This window comes from Triturus cristatus, chromosome 1_2 (assembly GCF_964204655.1).
Source record: "Triturus cristatus chromosome 1_2, aTriCri1.1, whole genome shotgun sequence".
Classification (NCBI taxonomy): Eukaryota; Metazoa; Chordata; class Amphibia; order Caudata; family Salamandridae; genus Triturus; species Triturus cristatus.
Genome location: NC_140580.1, coordinates 518,337,529 through 518,357,877, shown reverse-complemented (window position 1 = coordinate 518,357,877; position 20,349 = coordinate 518,337,529). Strand labels below are relative to the sequence as shown.

Here is a 20,349-nt window from a genome sequence, read left to right as displayed (position 1 = left end):
CCAGTAGGACCCCCGAGCTCCAGGAAAAGAGATGGGCTGGACAACCAGACCAATAATTGATTCCCCAGCACAGATCGCATCCCTCACAACCCGAAAGAGCTCAAACAATGGAGCCCCCAGCCAAATGCAGGCCAGAAACAGTAGTGGCAGCGTCCACCCTCAACCAAAATATTTTCAAGGCGCCCAAATGCCCCACTGGAGGCTCAAGATGAAAATAGCCAATCATACAAAATTGTTTCAGATGTGAGCTGCATTGCCAACAAATGCCCCCCCCCCCCCCCCCCAAATACTACAGTTAAAGGAGAAGAAAATTATCAACCATGCAATTGAAAACAAGTAATAAAAAAACAGATTACAGCAAAGCAACCCCTAAAACTCCCAAAGCTGAAAGGGATGTGCTGATGGCAAAACTGGATGGCAGGGACCACATGAGGAGGTGTCTGGAGGTCATCCGCAAAAAGACCCCTACATTTTTTAGGTGGTTGACCCACACATAGCCACCCCTTTTCTAAGCCAAGAAAGGCCCCTGGCACCCACATCTTCTGGCAGAAGAAGATCTTTGCCAGACAGATCCCCATGATTAAAGCCACTGCTGTAGTTCAAGAGGCTTCACCAGGCTGTTGCATTCTGGCATGTTGTGTCCAACAGTGCAGTCCACCTAAAGCATATTGAGTCAATTTCCAGGCGCTTGCCTGTGTCATCAATGTCGGCTTCTCGAGTGGCAGAGTGGAGTTGGTTATTGCTAGGTCATGTCCTGGTAAGAAAGAAAGAGGAACAGGATCGCCTGATATGAGCACTTTGGAGAGTGCTGATAAGACAGCTCAGCGAGAACTGGAGTGGAGCGCTCCATGAAGCGCTATATTTGTTACCAGCAGATAGGTCGCTCTCCCCGAAAAGTTGTCTCAGCCTTTCAGGCTTCTGAAGTCGAAAGTAAGTGCTAAGGATTTGAGCGCCATTAGGTATTCAAAGCTCCAAGAAACGATTCCCTATCAAACAAAGATTCAACACTGTGACCCGCAGGTTACACATAACATAGATCTCGGCAGCATCTGCTTATGCCAGAGCACCAGGGCTTCAAAACTGAAGGGGGAGGGGGTTCTCAAAGGGGCGTAACCGATTTAATTAAGGGCGTGACACGCAAACTTAAAATCCATGCTTAGCTTAGTGTGCTGCTACTGGTATTTTACTTCTTCTGTCATTACATCAAAATATATAATGCAGCCAGTAACATTAGGTGACAATGCAGGACATGATACCACCTAAATGGACCTTGTGTTGCAGCCAGCATTGCGAAAATATGGACGTGTGTTTAGAGATTGTTACTGGTTTGTCTTTACTCCCGAGCCGCGTCATTCGACGTAAACCCCAGCCAAGGCCAGGGTTGCCAGATTGGGCTATTTCTCGCACAATTGGGCGATATTTTGCCCGATTGTGCGAGAAAAAATCGTGTTGGGCGGGCTCCCGAAATTTGGGCTAGAATCCGCCGAGTGTGCGGCGGATTCAAAGCTTTGTGCGGCGCCGCCCCGCCCACGCTGCAGCCGATGGTTGCCTTCCTCATCACACCCCTTTTTGACCTTTAGGTGTCTGTGCCCTGCGGCCCCTGCCCACAATTAACACCTGCAGGGCCGTATATCTTTGCAGGCGGGAAGCTGCTTCCAATGAGGGTCCTGCTATACCAGCAGCGACTTCCCGACCTGCCCCCAAGAGTGTGCTGACCTGCCCTGGGGTTCCTGTGACCCAATCGTGGGTCAGATTATTTACTCAGTGGTGTTGTGGTGGGCGCGTCAGGTAGGGTACTGGCCCGCCCCATACCTTTGCCCTTTATCTTTGGGATCCCCCCCCCCCCTTCCTCCTTTCCAACTTCGGAGCTGAGCCTGCGACTACGAGGGACTTCGACTCGTAGCAGCCTCAGCCTGCCCTGCAGTCAGCTGCTACTCCCGGCCCCAGCCCCTCCTCTCCTGTGAACTCTGCAGATTGCACCGGCGGCGGTCCCCAGCAAGTTTAAAGGTGAGGCAGGTGTGACATTTTAAATGTATGCGTGCCAGTGGTCAAAGTGGGCGGGATAGGCAGGGCACAGCGTGCCCCTACTTTATTTGTATAGATTCCATACATGTCAACCCTCCCGATTCAGGCGGGAGACTACCGATTTCAAGGCTAGTCTCCCGCCTCGGGCTTGGTATTGTGTAACGTGAATTCTTCCAGCAATTGTTAGAGTGGCGATGCAGGGGCTCTAAGAGGGGTGAAAAACCAACAAAGCCCCATTAACAAGCAGTTTCAGCCCGGGCTGCCAGGGGGGGGGGGGGGGGGTGTACGCACTGCCAGCAACCTGCCAGGGTGCACAACACTTGCATCACCCTCTCTCTGCCTGCCATTGTGCTCCATGCTTCAGAAAGGTGAGGGAAAAACCGTGCATTTGCGTTTCAAATGTCCGATCCTGCAGCAGCCTCGGAAATAAAATGCTTCAAAATATGAAATCAATAATGAAATAAAGAAGGAAGACGGAGTGTTCTTAAAGTGGGCAGATTTTTTATTCAAACCACAAAAACATTAGCGTCATTTTACCGAGTTTGCCAGTGAAGCGCTGTTCCCCGCCCCCCCTGGCGAAGTGCGTCAAACCTGGAGTTACTGCAATACAAAATGTGTAGGGCGGCTTTGTGTTCACGAATGTGGGGCCATATTAGCAAGTAACGGCGATAACATTATCGCCGTTCCTTGATAATATGCCCCGTGGTATTTGTAAACCATACTGCTTACGTTTTGTGAGCAGGGGACATTGAAATGGATCCTTTCTGGGCCCTGTAGTTTTCAGGCAAAAATACTAGTTGATTTCTGCATAAATGTAAAACCGTTAAGTTCACCATGTTGTTCCTGCTTACATTTCACATGCTTTATTTAATCTTTCATTCCCTACGAGTGTTTGCTTTTTCCAGGGTGTTGTTACTATTTCTTTTAGATAACATATTGCTCTTGCCTAGTGTGTAATATGAATTGAGTCGCATCCAGTTGTTTATAGCAGGTCACATTGGATTGTAGTTGAGGGCAGTGTGAGTTTCTCTCAGGGGGGCAGTGTGCGTTTCTCTCAGGGGGGCAGTATGGCGTTCAGTTCAGTGAGGGAGCGGATGTAGCACTGGGGGCAGAGCTGCCGAATTTAGAACTAGGGAACCAGGTTCAGCCTTAATTAACAATCCCTCAGACCACTCTCCGGAGGGAGCCCACTCCCATGCTAGACCTTATCGGGCCGCGCAAAACCGGAGAAGCCCTGGTGTCTCAGCACCAGCAGGTGGACCCCAGCAGTGGCCAGTGTGGGTTCACCTTGAAGGCCTGGCCACCATAATCCATACTGATGTTCACCTCAAGTCCTGCGGGCAGGCCTACGAAGTAGCAGACCCTAGAGCAACAGTGACTATGTCTCTGAGGTCACAGGACCCCTGTGACCTCAGTGACCTAGGGCGGTGCGACAGGTGTGACTGCAACGGGTGCTGACTTTGAGGGGGCGTTGTAAATTATGGTTTAAAAACACTTGCTGCCTCCTACCTGGCCTACAGCAATTTTCGGCAATAATAAAAATGTCATAACCACTCTGGTGAATAAACTTCTTCTTAGAGCGAGATCAGAGTTTTATCTAGTGGAAGTTTTGACTCATGGAAAGACAGCGCAGAGGGTTAATGTGCCTGCTGAAAAGCAAATGTACCATGCCCATCACAGAGTGCACATATTGAAAATAGGTCAGTGGGTTACTGCTTTTGTCAGTAAGATCCTTTTGCTACTTGAAGTTTGTAAGTTAACATCCTAACAAAGAACCGTGAGCTATTAACTTTATTCTTAGAGCTGCATACAAACTGCAATTTATGAACTAGAGCTTTATGTTTTTTCCCCCAAGCCTTTGATTATCCTAATGTTGCAAAACGTGTTCATTTGGATAGAAATCAATAATGATTATTAAAGAGAACCCCCAATCATGGTATTAAGTTGTAAATTTTAAGTTTGTGTTTCTCCAGATCAATCACTATTAAACTATACTGCCTACTAATATGACAGAGCGCAGGGCCATTTTTTAAAAAAGTGTTCTTCCCCAAAATGGCAGCATCTCAGTAGCCAAGTGTTCCGCCCAAACTGGACAAGACTGGATAAAATGTAAACAGCTCGCTAAGAGCGTAGCAGTCATGTAAATTCTAAATTAATGTTGTTGATGTTGTTTTTTGTTCCGGTTAGTATTATTTTTTTGTAGTTATTGTTTTAATTTCCCATTGTGTTGCAACTAGCATAAATGGTGAAAGAATCCATCATCGTAATACAATCCTCATATTCACTTATTATCTAAGGTGTATTTCCCTCCTTTCCTCCACTAACAAGGCCTGGCAGATTATATTCTTGGCTTCCTCCAGCAGCCTGTGGCCCTGTAAATTATTATGCAATGCCATTTGTTCTTCCACCTGCCAGCTCCATCCTTCAGGGGAAGATGTGACAGACTCCATAGAAGACCAAATAGTAGCTGTCACTGATAACCACCTCGGTGGTTGCGTGTGTTTTTTTTTTTTTTTTACCACAAATGGATAAACGGGTACACTTGTAAAGCAGATGGCCTAAGACATTGGTCTGTTTCGGGAAGTGATACTGGTGACATGGGTATCTATCTATCATGATAGCTTTTGAAACAGCCCTTGTTTTCTTTCTTCTTACCTGGGGTTCCAGAAGACACGTAAAAAAGTATTCATATGGCCCACTACCTAACAAACTTTTTAATTTTGCTAAATAGCTGTAGAAAAGATTCCTTTGTAGAAGTGCCTCTTGGGACAAGACATTTTATATAGATAGTATGAGTGCGCAATGCACACGACAAACTGAATCATTAAGAGGTGCTATTATCAAAAAAACAAGGGTAAGCTTTTCATGAACCTAAAGAGTTGATGTGGACCTGCCTGAATGCGGGCTTGCAGAGTACACATTATTGTCCACAAGCACTCAACCTACTGGGTTATCTGTCTCACCTACTGTTCTAGGTGGTGGAACAGCAGAGACGTGGCCTGAGAGTGGACCAGTGGTGCTCAGTGTAGTGGACCTGCACTCGGCAGTGCAGTTACCCCAAGAGCAGCACAGCCTTACAGGATAGGAGGGAAGAGCAAAAGTAACATTCTGAATGTGAATAGAAGGCATGGAGCGAACCAGGAATTTGTTCCTTGAAGCTGTTCAGATTTTCATGAACAGGAAGCAGTCTCCTTCACTGCTAACAAACCTTCCGGAAGCTGAATATGACCCAACGTGTCCTTGACATGAGCACAGTTATCCCAGTGCCACCTTTACATTATTTCACATGGTCCCACCATTGCCTGTAGTCTTCCTCCTGGGTGTGCATCTTGGTGCAACTTAGTTTTTAAAAATTATTATTACTATTTGGTGTTCATTCAAACTGCATGATGAACCATACATTTCTATAGATGACAAGATTGTACCACACCGCGTGGTTCATGCAGTCAGTTACAAAATGCATCCTGTTAAAGGTCATAATATCTGAATTCCCACCGTCCCTAATAGCATAAAAGACAAGAATAATGAAGTAGTTAAATTACTTTATAGTTATGTAATATTTGGCTGGGTAATCAAGCCAAGGGGGACATATGGATTCAGGCTCTATTGATAATAGTGGCTGTTTTTGAAACCCATTCCATGTCTAAAGTATTCCACAGTCTTAAGTACCAATGTCAAGCAAGGGCAGTTTTCCTTATCCAAAGAAGCTGCCAGAGTGTTTACCACCAATGCCAAGCAATTGCACATCAGTGCTCCGCCGGCCTCTGTTTGATGTTTCAACAGAGGGGTCTCTGCCCAAATTAGACGCCTATCTTCCTTGGGAGTGGGTTTCTTAATATTGTTTTCATGGCAGTTGTTGTTTTGTTTTAGAAGGGTTGTATTTGTGGGCAAATGAATTGTGTGCTCATGATTTATATGGCTGTAGATACCAGTTGTCCAGTGCCTTATAATTAGGGCTCCTGGTTTTATGGTATTTATATTTGTGTCATGTCTGTCTGTATTTATCCATGTGTAATTTTTGCAAATTTTACCTGTATTTATCCATATTTATTTTAGGTTTTGCGAAATTCCGATGAAATGTGTGTATTTCTGCATTTATTTAACCAGTTAATGTATGTGCACTCTTGCCTGAACACCTGACAGGTTTCAATGACGAACATATATATATATATATATATATATATATATATATATATATATATATATATATATATATAATGTGTGTGTATACACACACTCACACGCAGGTGGCAAATTATGCACGTGCAAGAAAGTATGTACATTTTTTTATCATGATTCTGCAAATCTACTGCTGTTCTCAGGCTCTTTATTAAAATCCCTATATTTGTTAACCCCCTTGCCTGTCAATCCGCACAGCTATTGGCCTGGCAGTCATGATTGACAGCATTCAGAATCACAAAAGGCTATGGGCTGCTGCTTATCTTGCCAGTGCCTGGCCCAGAAGAACTCTTTGGCACAATTGAACTTTCCACTGTCTGAACAAGGATCTACCATACTGTTGCCTCGCAAAAAACAGGAGATGGCGCTTGTGTGAGTCTGCAGAATGCACTTGCACTTTATCAGGTATCAGCTCATGGGAACATCAAGCAGCAAGCCCTGCACCCCATGCCTCGAACTGCTCTCTTCTGATGAGTACCAAAAAGTACGAAACATACGTAATTTGCGTATGTAAAGAGATGTTCAGCATTGCTTTGGGAGAATTCAAACAAGTGTAAAAAAACATGAAGCATTGGCCTATTGGGGGGCCTGACGTGAGTATGCAAGCTGAAGAGCACCTTTCCCAAGAAGAACGTTTCCGCACTTGCAGTCCCCCAAATTGAACCCAGAATATTTTGGGCCGGCTTGCTCCACACCATGCGATATCAAGTGAGTGACAGTTTTCCTGACAGACCAACTTTGATTTCAGTGTACAAAATGTAAGTTATCTGATTAATATGGGAGGTAAACATATAATCCTTGAAATAGAAGTATATTTGTGAATGTTGTAGGCAGGCTACACGTAAGTTAATGGAGTGGCAAAATTGGGCTACTTTTTGCTACTTTGGGCTACCGTTTCGTTGCTTTTGGGCTTGAAAGTTGTGAAAAAATCTGGCAACCCTGGCCAAGGCACAGTTGTGCTCAGTGAAAGAATAGCCCCCCCATCTCCTCCCCGATCCATTAAGCAACCCTGCCCCTCCCTTTGTTGGCCTCGCTGTGCTTTCACTTCCGCTCTTTTGGTGTGCTTGCCTTTTGCTCTGCCTTGTTTCCCTTAGTTCTTGCTGTTCTTTAAAACTGTCCCCTTCTCTTCTCAACTCGCCCCAGTTATCCTCCCGGCGCTGATATATACATAGCCTTTCCCTGTTTGCTTTCTGGCATCCCTGCTTCCGCCCGCCACTTTAAAAAAAAATATTTCACCAAGTCAAACGCATTTGTTACATCTTTATTTAATGGACCGAAAAGTTATTGGCCACTCTGTGTAACATGATAGCAGCGCCATTACTGAGGCTGCAGGAGCCAAACTGTGCTGAGTTTTTTTCCTCACACTTTTTTTTTTAACTATTGCATGCCTTTCACTTGCGCGTGGAATGCATTTAGTACTAGTGTCTTTAACTTAATGTTTTTTGGGGGAGATTACGATTATTTTATTAACGTGTGGTATGCATTTTTTTTTATTTAACGTTCCGTGCTCTCTGATGCATTTCCTGTTGCTGACCAGACCGAGAGTTGGTTGCGGTGTCAATGATGTGGCTACAAATGTACATGGCGGTGGTAGTGCACAGAAAGGTACCTTTGTGAGGATTGTTTGTGTTTGCTCCCGAGCTGCGTCATTCGACGTAAACCCCAGCAAAGGCACAGTTGTGCTCAGTGAAAGAATAGCCCCCCCCCCCCCCCCCCATCTCCTCCCCGATCCATTAAGCAACCCTGCCCCTCCCGTTGTTGGCCTTGCTGTGCTTTCACTTCCGCTCTTTTCGTTTAGAGCTGCTGCCCTGGGGCAGTGACACAGATGTCCCTCGGAGATAGAGGCGTGGTTTCATCTTCAGAGCCTGTCTGTGCTGCTCTGTCCCTCTCCGCATCACTTGGGTTCAGGCCTGAGCAGGAATGCACCCTGCAACAGATGGCAAGGGTCCCATGCCAAGTGTGACACAAGAGCCGTGCCTAGATGTCCCTCGGAGACAGAGGTGTGGTTTCATCTTCAGAGCCTGTCTGTGCTCCTCTGTCCCTCTCCGCATCACTTGGATTCAGGCCTGAGCAGGAATGCACCCTTCAACAGCTGGCAATGTTCCCATGCCAAGTGTGACAAAAGAGCCGTGTCTGGCCATGTGCAAGCTGGGCCCCGGCCCAGGGCGCCTTGCTTCAGAGGGGTGCACTGAGCTTTAAGAGAAAATAGTTTGCGAGATGTCACTGGATTGTTGACTTCACCACCTAACTGGCCCTTTAACATGCTTCCGGGTAACAGCTAAATGGCATCATGCCTCAGCTTACATAGTAACTTTCCTGTTGCGCAATCTGTCCCTGTTTACTTTGCTCCCTCCCGTTATCCGTGTTCACTTTGCTCCGGCCCCCTCCCCGCGGTAGTTTGTGTTGCCTTTCCAGACCCCCACCTCCCATTGTCTGTGTTCAATTTCTTCCTGCCCCCTCCCGTTGTTTGTGTTGTCTTTACTCCTGTACCCCCCTACCCATCGTGTTTTCCGTGTTGTCTTTACTCCTGTCCCTCCGGTTGTCTGTGTTGTCTTTACTCCCTCCTCCTCCCGTTGTCTTTTTTGTCTTTACTCCCGAGCCGCGTCATTCGACGTAAACCCCAGCCAAGGCACAGTTGTGCTCAGTGAAAGAATAGCCCCCCCATCTCCTCCCCGATACATTAAGCAACCCTGCCCCTCCCTTTGTTGGCCTCGCTGTGCTTTCACTTCCGCTCTTTTCTTTTAGAGCTGCTGCCATGGGGCAGTGACACAGATGTCCCTCAGTAGGGTAAGTGTTGGATAGTGTAGGGGTTAAAAATTACTATTCTAACTCCAATGGTATGCATTGTAATGGTATGCGTTGTAATGCCTGCGTTGTAGTGACATGCGATGTAGTGTCATGCGTTGTAATGGTATGCGTTGTAATGGTATGCGTTGTAGTGCCATGCGTTGTAAAGGTTGTTCCGTTGTAATGCCTGCTTTGTAAGTGTAGTGCGATGTAATAGTTGCGTTGTAAAGGTTGTTTCCCGTCTGGGAGGAGCGTCACCGCAACCTGTGCTGCTTTTGCCTTTAGTCTTTCACGTCTTTAGTCCATGATTTCCTCAATAGCCACTCTAAGATCTGTGTGTGTGTGTGTGTGTGTGTGGTAGGCTGTGTGTGTGTGTGTGTGTGTGTGTGTGTGTGTGTGTGTGTGTGTGCCTCTGTGTGGGTGGCTTTTTTGGTAGGTGGCTCTATGCGTGGGTGGCTCTGTCTGTGGGTGGGTAACTCTGTGTGTGTGTGTGTGTGTGTGTGTGTGTGTGTGTAGGTGGCTCTGTGTGGGTGGCTCTATTTGTGTGCAGGTAGCTCTATGTGAATAGCTCTGTGTAGGTGGCTCTGTGTGGGTGGCTCTGTGTGTGTGGGTGGCTTTGTGTGTGTGGCTCTGTGTGTGGGTGCAAATGCAATAGGTCTCGCATTTGAGAGCGATTAAGCTATTGACATTGAAAATAACAATGCCGTTTCTTTAAATGTTTTAAAAACAAAAACATAAACAAAAATAATGTCATGAGCAGTGCCAATAGCTCTAACTTTAACAATGCCGAGACCATTGCATTGTAAATGCTTGTTTTAATTGTCCCCCGTGCTGCCTCAAAACTTTTTCCTGCTCTTAACTGACACTGGCGATGAGGTTTGCCCATCCACATATGATCAGCACTGTTTTTCTCAGGAGGAGTGTGGCAAAGCAGGACTGTATGGTGGAGGAGAATTCTGGGGTTTACCGGTACCTAAATATGAGGACATTGCATTTTTAAATATTGTGGCATTAAGTGAAAATAAAATGGTGTAATTTATGCAGTTATCCCGGGTCTCTAGTTTTCATGAATGTCACGGTGGGGCAGAAAACAGGTGAAAATAAGATGTAGAATCATTGATGGCATGAGTAAAAAAAATGGACTACTGACCCAGGTAATTCTTGATAGTGCATGTTACCTGACGCAGGGATCCTGACCTCTTCTCGCATATGTGTTTTTATCTTTCTACCTTGATCATACTAGTAAGTGCCTACAGGGGTATGCCCCTAATGCGTTCCCATGAAGTAGCACTCATTACTGATTCAAGATGAGATACTAAAGCTCTGCTATTACCCTCATTTTCACCTTCACTATGTGCTGTGAGGTGTGTCACTACGTGTGAGCACACTATTCTTGTGTTTTATCGAAATACTGGTCTGTATCGTCAAAATGCATTTGATCCCCCTAACTAAAAGAGACCACTAATGCATTTGTTGCATTCTTGTGTGTAGTGTTTTTGTGTTTGTGTCATAACTGTATGAATCAGCACCCAAGCTGGACGCTGAGATATGCAAATTACCAAAGTTACCAAATGTTGAGATTTGTTTAAAATCTTTTTATTTATTTTCAACCTGCAGTGGTAATCCATAATACAAAAACATGGTGTTCTCTAGGGCGGGTACATATTAGCACATGCATATAGGGACAGTTACCATATACATGTCAGGGGGAAACAACCTTTACAACGCAGTCATTACACTGCACTGCCTTTACAACGCAGTCATTACAACACGACATCCATTACATCGCATGCTATCACAACACAGCTATTACACTGCATGTCACTACAACGCATGTCATTACAACGCATATCACTACAACGCATGTCACTATAATGCATACCTTTACAACGCATTATAAGGGAAGTAATGGGGAATAGTAATTTTTAACCCTGCACTATCCAACACTTACCCTACTGCTGCACTCACTGGAGTAGGAATAGTAATTTTACCCCTACACTATCCAATACTTACCCTACTGTTGCACTCACTGGAGTGGGAATAGTAATTTTTACCCCTACACTATCCAACACTTACCCTTCTGTTGCCCCAAAAGTAATATGCGTTGTAATGGTATGCATTGTTATGGTATGCGTTGTAGTGACATGCGTTGTAAATGTAGTTTCTAAAAATGCGTTGTAAAATCATGCGTTGAAATGGATGTTGCGATGTAATAACTGCGTTGTAAAGGCATGCGTAGTAAATGTTTGTGTTGTAATGTCATACATTCATGTCAGGGCACCACCGGACATCACATTAGTCCATTTCATGGTCAGGCACAGGCAGCCCAGGCCCCGGGTCACAGGAGGTGCATCGGCAAACCAATGTCTTAAAGTACTCGTGCAGGGCGCTGTGCACCCTACTAGATGTACAATGTCCTCAGGAGGTGTCCCTGAATTTGCCCCATGGCCCCCATATTCTGGAGTACTTTTGGGGGAAATCTCATGCCCGGTATATCATTGATACTCAAACACCAGTCCATATTGCGTGCCCAACAGGCCACCCTCCGAAGTGTTCCTGTGCCCCACAATCGAATAATGTCCCTCTGACCACCATTAAAGTAAGGTAGCAGAAAAGCAAGGCGTGCTTGAAAAAGGGTTTAATTACTTCAGATCACCAGGGTAGTCAACTGTGGAGTAAGCTTTAATGACTCTTTCAGGACTCTGGATATCTGTGGCGGAGCTCTATCCCTGCACTCCTGGATCCTCGGGCAACTCCAGAGGATGTGAATCAGGAAACCTGGTGTTTGACATCCCCCGTGAACAGGTATTAGTGGCTATTCTCCCCATTTTATACGGACGTGTTCTAGTGCAGTGGGTTCTATGGAGTATTTTAAGTTGTATGATTCGAAAGTCTGCTCTAATCACCGCCTACCTGGAGTACCAACAGGCCTCACCCCAGTCCCCATCCTTCAGGTTAGTCTCCCATTTGCATTTGAGGTTTCGCCAAGGTGTCATATGTGTTGGTGATTAGTGTCCTGTATATTTGGGATATTGCAAGTTTGTGTAGATGGGCTAACAGTACTCTGCCCTCCAGGGGGAATTCATCTACAACAGAGTCTAAAAGGGTTCTTTATCAACAATCAGGTCTACACAGGGTCTATACCCACTAAGTGCAAGTTTAAGTTGTAGGCAACGAAACCACTGGGCTTTTGTCAGCTCTTATTGTCGTTGGAGTATGTCAGATAGAAGAAGTCCCTCAGGACTCCATATTTCCCTAAGTTTAAATATACCCATATTCCCCATTCCTTTAAGCCGTCCAGTGTCACTAGGTCTGCCAGCAGAGTCAAGTCCCAAAGTGGTGTTTTCAATATGAGTTTTTTTTCCCACCCTAGTTCTTTAATTGCCACCTTCCATATTTTGATAACTGTGGACTTAGGGTTGGTGTCCAACTCAGTGTAATGGCACCTTAAAGATTCCTGGGATACCGCCTGGGTGACATGGCTGTCTTGTCCGCTTACACTGAGGGCTCATGCTGATCCTTGACTGCCCAATCGTTAACGATCAGGAGGTGAGAGGCCCAGTAGTAAAGTTTTAGGTTTGGTAAAGCTATACAAATGTTGCATGGGGGCCTTGTCAGCGTATGTAGTGCAGTTCTAGGGTGCCTTCAACCCATAGCAGGGATCTCGTGATGCTATCAATCCCCAGAAAAAGGAGCCCAGGATCTTGTTAGGTGTGTTTGCAACATATAGAGGAAGTGGGGGTTGGAATCATTTTAAACAAGACCTCCTGACCCATTAAGGAAAGGGGAGATACCTCCAGTGTTCCACATCTGTCTTGTACTTCTCTAGAACCCATCCAAGTTTCTACACATAAAGACTGACTGGTCTTGAGTGATGTACACTCGCAAGTATGTGAACCCTTTTGTGTCCACTGTAAAATGTTCCCCCATCCTGTCGGGGGTTGCCAGGGCGTAAGTGGGTATGCTACTGATGTATGCCAATTAGTGTGGACCCCTATGAATTCCCTGAATATGTATAGCATCTCCAGTTGTGGATCTGTTACACAAATGAGCATGTTGTCCGCATTAAGGAAAACGACATCCCCCCAATCCTCGTCCCAATGGAGACCTCTCAACTGTGCGTTGCAATGGAACCAGTTTCCCAGGGGCTCAACCGCCAGGGCATAGAGCGGGGGGGGAACATTCCTGCCTTGCCCCTCGTCCCAAGTGGAATTCTCGTGATACCACCCTATTTACCATCACCTTCGCCATGGGATCCCTAGATAGTAGTTTGATCCAATGCAGAAATTCCACACCCAGCCCCATTTTATGGAGGACTGCCAGAAGGTAGGGCCATTCCAGGGAGTCAAAGGTGTTTTCTATGTCAAGCAACAACACCACTGCCAGCTCCCGGATGTCCTTCACCCTCGCCAAGACCCTGAAGAGGCGCCGAAGATTATGTCTTGTTGCCCTGTAGGGCTTGAACCCATACCGGTCTGCATGTAGAAGCTTATCTATCACTTGGTAGAGGTGAATGGCTAGTACCTTGGCCAGTAACTTGGGCTCAGAGTTCAGTAAGGATACTGGTCGGTACGGGGAGCCACCCCCTGGGACTTACCTTGTTTATATAGGAGGGTGACTGTGGTCAATCGGACGTCTCGAGCCCTCCTGCCTAGCCCAGGGGTACGTTCCTATGAGAGTCTCTCCAAGTAGGTCCCCCATGCACTTACAAAATTCCACAGTATACACATTGGGGCCAAAGTTTTCCCTGAAAGCAGTTGCTTCATGGCCCCTAGAATCGCCACCATCTCTAATTTTTGGTAGAGCCAGACCGTGTCCTCCAAGGAGAAGGCCTGAATTTTAAGGTCTCTTACGAACTCCTGTCTCCCAAGGGGTGCACCGCACTCACCCTAGATCAATACAGGGACTTTAGATAGGAGGCGAAGGTCTCTGCTGTATCAGACCCTGCTTTGATGTGACACCGTCTGGTGCCTGTAAGTTACTGACTCATTGCTGCCCCTCCTCCATGTGTGCCAGCCGGGCCAACACCTTGACTGCCTTATTGCGAACCTCAAAAATTATGCTGCTTGCTAGGGAAGAGCGCCCTTGCTTCACCCTCCACCACTTCTCTGTATTCCTCCCTTATGAGGATGTTCCCCCCGCAGGGTTTTGATGTAATCTGCTTATTCCGCCCCTATATGTTGTCTGAGGTCCCTAACCTTTCTCTCTCTGTCCATTTGGTTATCTGCATGGATGGCGATGAGTTGTTCCTATGTTACCGCTTTATACGCTTCTGATAGAGTTGCTCTCGATGCCACTGACCCCACATTCTCTTTCAGATATGCTTCAGTGGTCCGTCTCAGCTGTGTCCCAACATTCCAGTCTGTAAAAGCTAGAGGTCTAGCCTCCAGTCTGCACTAATATGGGTGTCTTCATGTGCAAAGTGGTCAGGAGTGGGGGTGATCTGAGATGCCCCAGGGCAGAAAACGTGTTCACAAACCTACCACCTTTTATGACCAGGGTAAATAAATAGTCTAGCCTAGAGAGTGAATGTTTGTTGGAGGTTGCATATGAGTATTCTTGTGCACTAGTGTGGGAGTCTCTCCACAGCTCCAGAAGACCCAAGGCCGTGTGGAGGTGTTGCATGCCTTTGTCATCTCGTCTCTGGGGGTCCACTAGTGTGACTATCTAGATCCTGTTGTAGTGTCAGATTTGTTTCACCTCCTAAAACCCTCTGTGCTAACCACTTCCCCATGTGGTCTAACATGATCTACTGTAGGCTCGACAGGAGGTACATCAACACCACTGCCAGTTTTTCTGTATTCTCCCTGTATTGCTTCATAACAGCCTTCTTTGTCTATCCTGACTCATTCCAATGAGAGTGGGAGTGAGCTAGGCATCAGAATGGCCACTCCCCATGAACCAGAGGTGAACCCCGAGTGGACCAACGTCTTTATATCATCCCCTTCCTATTGATCCACAGTATTTCCCCGGGGGGAGGGGTCTCCTGTAGCAGGACCTGGTCTGGGTCTAGTCTACTAAGAAATCTATCCACCACACCTCTCTTCAATTTATGGCCCACTGACATTCCATGTGAGGATCGCCCGATTCAGACTCTGCTGTGTCTCCATTTTAATACTTGAGTGTATGTGTCCCAGTACTCTGTGGTGTACCTGTATAACCAATGTACTTACACCCCCCTACTGCCTCATGTGGCAGGCATAGAACTCCCCGCCACCCCAATTCACAAGGCACCTAGGCTATTGCCCACCCTCATATAACATATTAACTTACCAAACCAGATATAAGAGGAAAGAACAGTTTGGTTTCAACTCCTTGGGATGGCAAATGGTCCAATGGAGGGTAACAAGAAAAGGAAAGAGAAAAAAGGAAAAGATGTTGGACAGAAGAGAACACTCTTGGTTCGTGACTACATTATATCTACTGCCCACCGATTCCATGGCACCTAGCTGTTCAGGAGAGTGCCACTGTGTAGGCATCAAGGATCATTTGCGGCCACCAGTTTCTCGCCTCCTTGTGCTACATGCTCCTCTTGTTAAAGGGGAGTCCCAACGTTTATCTTTATTTTTAACTGGGCGCCAGGGGTCACAAAAAGACAGGACTTGCCATTAGAAAGGATCTTTAGCTTTGCAAGCAAGCATCATTTATTAGATATTCCTCTCTCTCAGATCCGTTTTCACCCTTTTAAAGGATCTGCGCTTTGCCTGTATTTCATGCACATAGTCGGGGAATACCATAACTGGGTTGTTTTTTTACTGTAGAGGGGCATTGATACGTGTCGCCCTAAGAATGGCATCTCAGTATCTTAAGCCGAGGATCCGGGCGATAAGCGACTGGGCTCTGGTTCCAGGCTTGGGGGAGGTGGAGGGAGGACTCTGAGTATCCTGTGTGCCCTTTTCAATCACTGAGTTTCCAGATAGGGTGGTGGGGTAGATTACCTTTTGGAGTAAGACCTCTAGAAAGCTCTCCGGTTCTTTGCCTTTACAGTACTCCGGGAGGCCCAACACTCGGATTTCTGGATATTGCACAGAGACCACATTTCTGCGTCCTCTGTCCTCATGTGGTCCTTGCATGGTCTCCCATAGTTACTAGACTTTCCACAGCAGGATAGTGATAGAGTCTGAGTGTTCAATGACTGGGTGTTCCACCACATTAATCCTAGATGAAGGTTTCTCACATTCAGACAGGAGGCAATATCAATTGCCACTGCATCTATTTTGTGTGCTAGTGCAGTATTGATGTCTTTAATTGCTCGAAGCAGGTTTTTAGGTGAGGGGTCCTGTGCCTCATTCATCTCTTGCCCTGTGTCTAAATCTGCAGCACTACCTTCTTTCTCGCACCTAAAGGTGTTTTAGTCGAGCTTGTTGGCTGGTGCCGATTTGCGCCCTTTCCCTCGCACCTCACATTGTCGTACAGGGATTAGACAGTACTATTCACTCCAGCAGCTCACTTTGCCTGTCGCTGATGATCTCGAAGCAGCTGGTCAGTCAGCACCTAGGATGTGTCTGGTATCTGGATCCCCCTCTGGCAACAGTGCTCGTACCTCTCCCAATGCCTTGTGGCAAACGCAGGGAGGAGGCCAAGCTCTGGTCTGGCGGAGGACCCACCCCTTTCACCTCGGAGGGCTGGGTTCCGCTCCACCAGATGGGCTCTCTGCAAGCACCCCTGTCTTCTTTGGTCCTCTGCTATTAGGCAGGGAGGGCTAGCTTCCTCGGGCAGGCTTTCTATTTTTTCCAGCAGGGCCCTGGCTCCCCCAGGAATCAACACGTGGTCCCACGATGCGGAGAAGGGCACTCCATCCACAGGCTCCTCTAGACAGGCGCTTTGCTGTTTATGGTCCCCAGGCCTCACCGGCCCCACACCGCTGCCCAGCGGAGTCCTGCTCTGCACCTCAGACGGGCCCACGGAATTGTCCCGGGGCCCTTGGGTTTTTAGGCTCTCTTGGACTCGGGACCTGGCGTTGCAGGGATGTTACTCAATTTCCGCCTCTGTCTCAGAAGCTAGGATGCTGCCAGCTCTGGCGCTCGGGTTGGTACGTCTGTCACGGTGCCACTATGGCCTCTCACCATGGGCAGGACGAGTTGGTCGATCAGTTGGCCCAAAGTGAGGCATCAAGAGCTCAGTTGTGAGCAGATGTGAACCAAGTTTTCCCATCTGCAGCAGGAGCAGCCCACTAAAGCGCCATCTTGACTCAGTGCCAAGCCACCTACATCTCCCCCTTTCTTTGTTTGGGGCAAGTATGCCTACGTGTGTATGTGATGTATTGTCTTAGAAACAGTGTTGGACTGACAGAAAGAGGACAATCCTCTGGACGGAGCATAGAATCAGTCCTGATGAAAGTCTGAGACTCTTAGCGGCTAAATATAATAGGATGAAACATGATGACAATTCTGTAATAGGGTGCAGGGACACTAATAACCAAAAACACGCCCAATATTAAAAAGAAACTGGAGTGTCCCTGAGGTATTTTTTATTCTATAGACCCTGAGCTTTAGCGCTCTCTAGAACATGGTCGAGCATATCCTGGTTTATAGGGACCAGAATGAGAGCAGATGATGACGATGCATGCCACTAATAGAGTGGGTGAGGGAAAAACAACAAAACACATTTCCTCTCATGGGTGCTCCTTTACTCGGAGTCCTAGAGCTCTTTATAAAAAATAAATAAGGTTATAGGATACCTATGCGTGTTTACGCTCGCACCGTTCCTCTTCGAATGCCATATTAGAGAGGCCTTTTCCATAAAGTATCCCTTATAGTTGTTCATTCTCATGTTTCAGGCAGTTCCTTGGAGACTAAGTACAGACAGTAAGACTAAAGACTCGCAAACATGCGTTTACCTCACACAGAGTCCCAATAAAATACACTAGTTTGTAAATCTACATTCATTCCTTGCTGCTTAAACGTTCCCTTTAAAAAGGACACTAACGAGGAAATGTACCGGCGCACGCTGCCATGCTGTAATTGCAGCACCCTCTGTTCTTATGGTCCTACCCATGAATCACCGGGAGTGTCAGCCGCGCGCTCATTAAGATCCAGAGGCGACAGGAAATCAATGAACTCATCGGGGGCGCTGTGAAGAGATTCTTCTTCCGGGTGGTTCCCTCTTCCTCTGTTTTCATTGGTTGCTTCCGAGGGAATGGTCGTTAATCTCATATACTACATTACAAATGGGTTTTTTGTGTGTGCCTTACATCAACTTGATGGATTTGAAACGCACATGACAAAGAGAGTGAACACATCCTCAAGGCAATCTCTTTATTCCTTGAGTTTTAGCATTTCATGTGACATCTACTCGTGGGCATGTGACTGACGGGCATCCTTTGAGCGGAGATGTTTACTTGCAAAGAGCTAAGCCATCTGCAAGGACTTTTCCAAAATGCTAATGGTGTTTGATAAGGGTGCAACTTATATCTGAAATAAACAACTTGTATGATTTACTTGTTTGTTTGATGGTCGGTATGCACAAGGAGAAGGACCTATTGCAGGGGATACTTGGCAATTTTCGCATAGGGCAAAAAAGAACTCTAGAGGCGGTTCTGGCGATGCATGCCACTTGGTATACTGCGGAACCTATGGTAATATTGTGAAATGGCCAATTTGTAGGGTCTGATGATGCAGCCTGCCAAGTATCACGCATCGCGTGTTAGACTAACACATTTCAGTGTGGTAATCCACATTACCGCACTGAAATGCATTGTCACGCATATGCACATCTCAGCTGTCACTTAAAGTGCTGCCGAAAACTGTTGAGTGTGGCAGCGCGCTGTCCGTGGTATGCTCGATGCTCCTGCAGCAAGCGTGGGGCTCCCAGCAGAGTAAAGGCTGCTGGCAGGCTCACACTCACTCCACCTGCTACAATGTAGCACAATCCATTATTGCGATTTGCCATGGCGCGGCTCTATCACCCTGACATCATCGAGGTAGTGTGTCCAATGACTGTCTGTCACTGGATGTTCCCGCCCGGGACTCACAGGAGTCAGGACAGCCTCTGCCTGGTTGATTATCACCGGAGGCGGGCCTAGCGGCAAACCTGAATTTCCGCGGCCTGCAGTGGCCTATGGCCTAAGCCTGCCTGGTGCACCAGCCCTGCACAGCAAAGTCGTGCACGCAATTATGGAGCTGCACCCGCCAGTCTTAGAGTCCAGACTGATCCTCATCTGATACTGCAGCAGAAGCCCAAGTAAGTAACAGCCTGTGCATTATAATTATCAAATGCCGATTCCTGTTTACTGTAATAGATGTGGTGAAATTCTGACTTTGGATTGTTATTCCCGATTTTTATGCCTTGAAAAAGTCTGAGCAAAGACGAAACACGTGTCGGCTAATCATGTGCTGGGAATATTAAAGATTTGTATTATGAGAATAAAGACTGCTAAGTTCTGGATTTCTGTTTCTGACTAATACTGTTGTGTTTTCCTTGTTTTGAATTTGGGTTTATTTATACCCAAGGGTTGAACACATTTAACCGGGACTAGATAAGGACAAATAGTGTGCTGTATAGGCCTCCATTTTCTGTGTTTAAATTGATTGTACATTGATTTGTGCTAACAACACCTTTAGGTAGTAGTTGTTTTGGGGCCGACTTAGCACCGGCTTTTAGAACTATAACATAAAACCTTTGTATAAAAACTTGTTTTCACGCTAAATTAAGTGCTAATTTACTTCTGTATACAGTGGATGTGCGGACATTTCCTGTTAAGGGAACACTACTACCTGCAGTTTATGTCTAACTTTCTGTCCAATGGCAACCTTCGTTAAATCCTGCATTCATTTAAGTAGTTCCTACACTGTCTCGTGAAGTTTAGGCTGCCATGGAGACCTGCAGCCAGGCTGGTGAGTGTGACGGGGCCTGCCTGTTGCTGCGGCTCCAGCTTGCCAGGCTCACAAAAACAGTAAGTGCTTGAGACTGGGTGACGGTAAAATCTCCTAGTTGCACTTGCTATGCTATAAAATTTGCTTTTTAGGCTAGTGAGCGGTCTTGAATGATTATATCAATTAAATCATCTTCTGAGCGGCTGCAGGTCCTGCCTGCCCTCTGTTACTGAGAACTGTAGTCATGCAGTCTGCCTCCGATGAGTGCACTTCCATTTGTGGTGCTTTGCAGCAGTTTTGAGACCTTCTTAGAGTTTCTCGTTGCTCAAATGGGCGTTATTTCTGATATTTATAGGTTTCCCGCGTCTTCATTTCTTGATTTTGCTCGCGAGCAAGTGTCACTCATAGTCGTTGAATTGTCACTCATAATTACACTGAAATTAGGGAAATGTCACACATAGCAATCTGATACCTTGGCAGCTATGATGATGATGTGGGAGCTGTCGCTCTACAGCAGTAGGATCACATTTACCCCTCAAGCAAG

General features: G+C 46.5%; 1 protein-coding gene across 6 annotated transcripts in view; it reads right to left on the bottom strand.

The window, feature by feature from the left end:
• The window catches only part of UROS (uroporphyrinogen III synthase), a 426,340-nt gene that overhangs the window by 315,278 nt on the left and 90,713 nt on the right, over window positions 1–20,349 (bottom strand). The gene's annotated exons all lie outside the window — the stretch shown is intronic.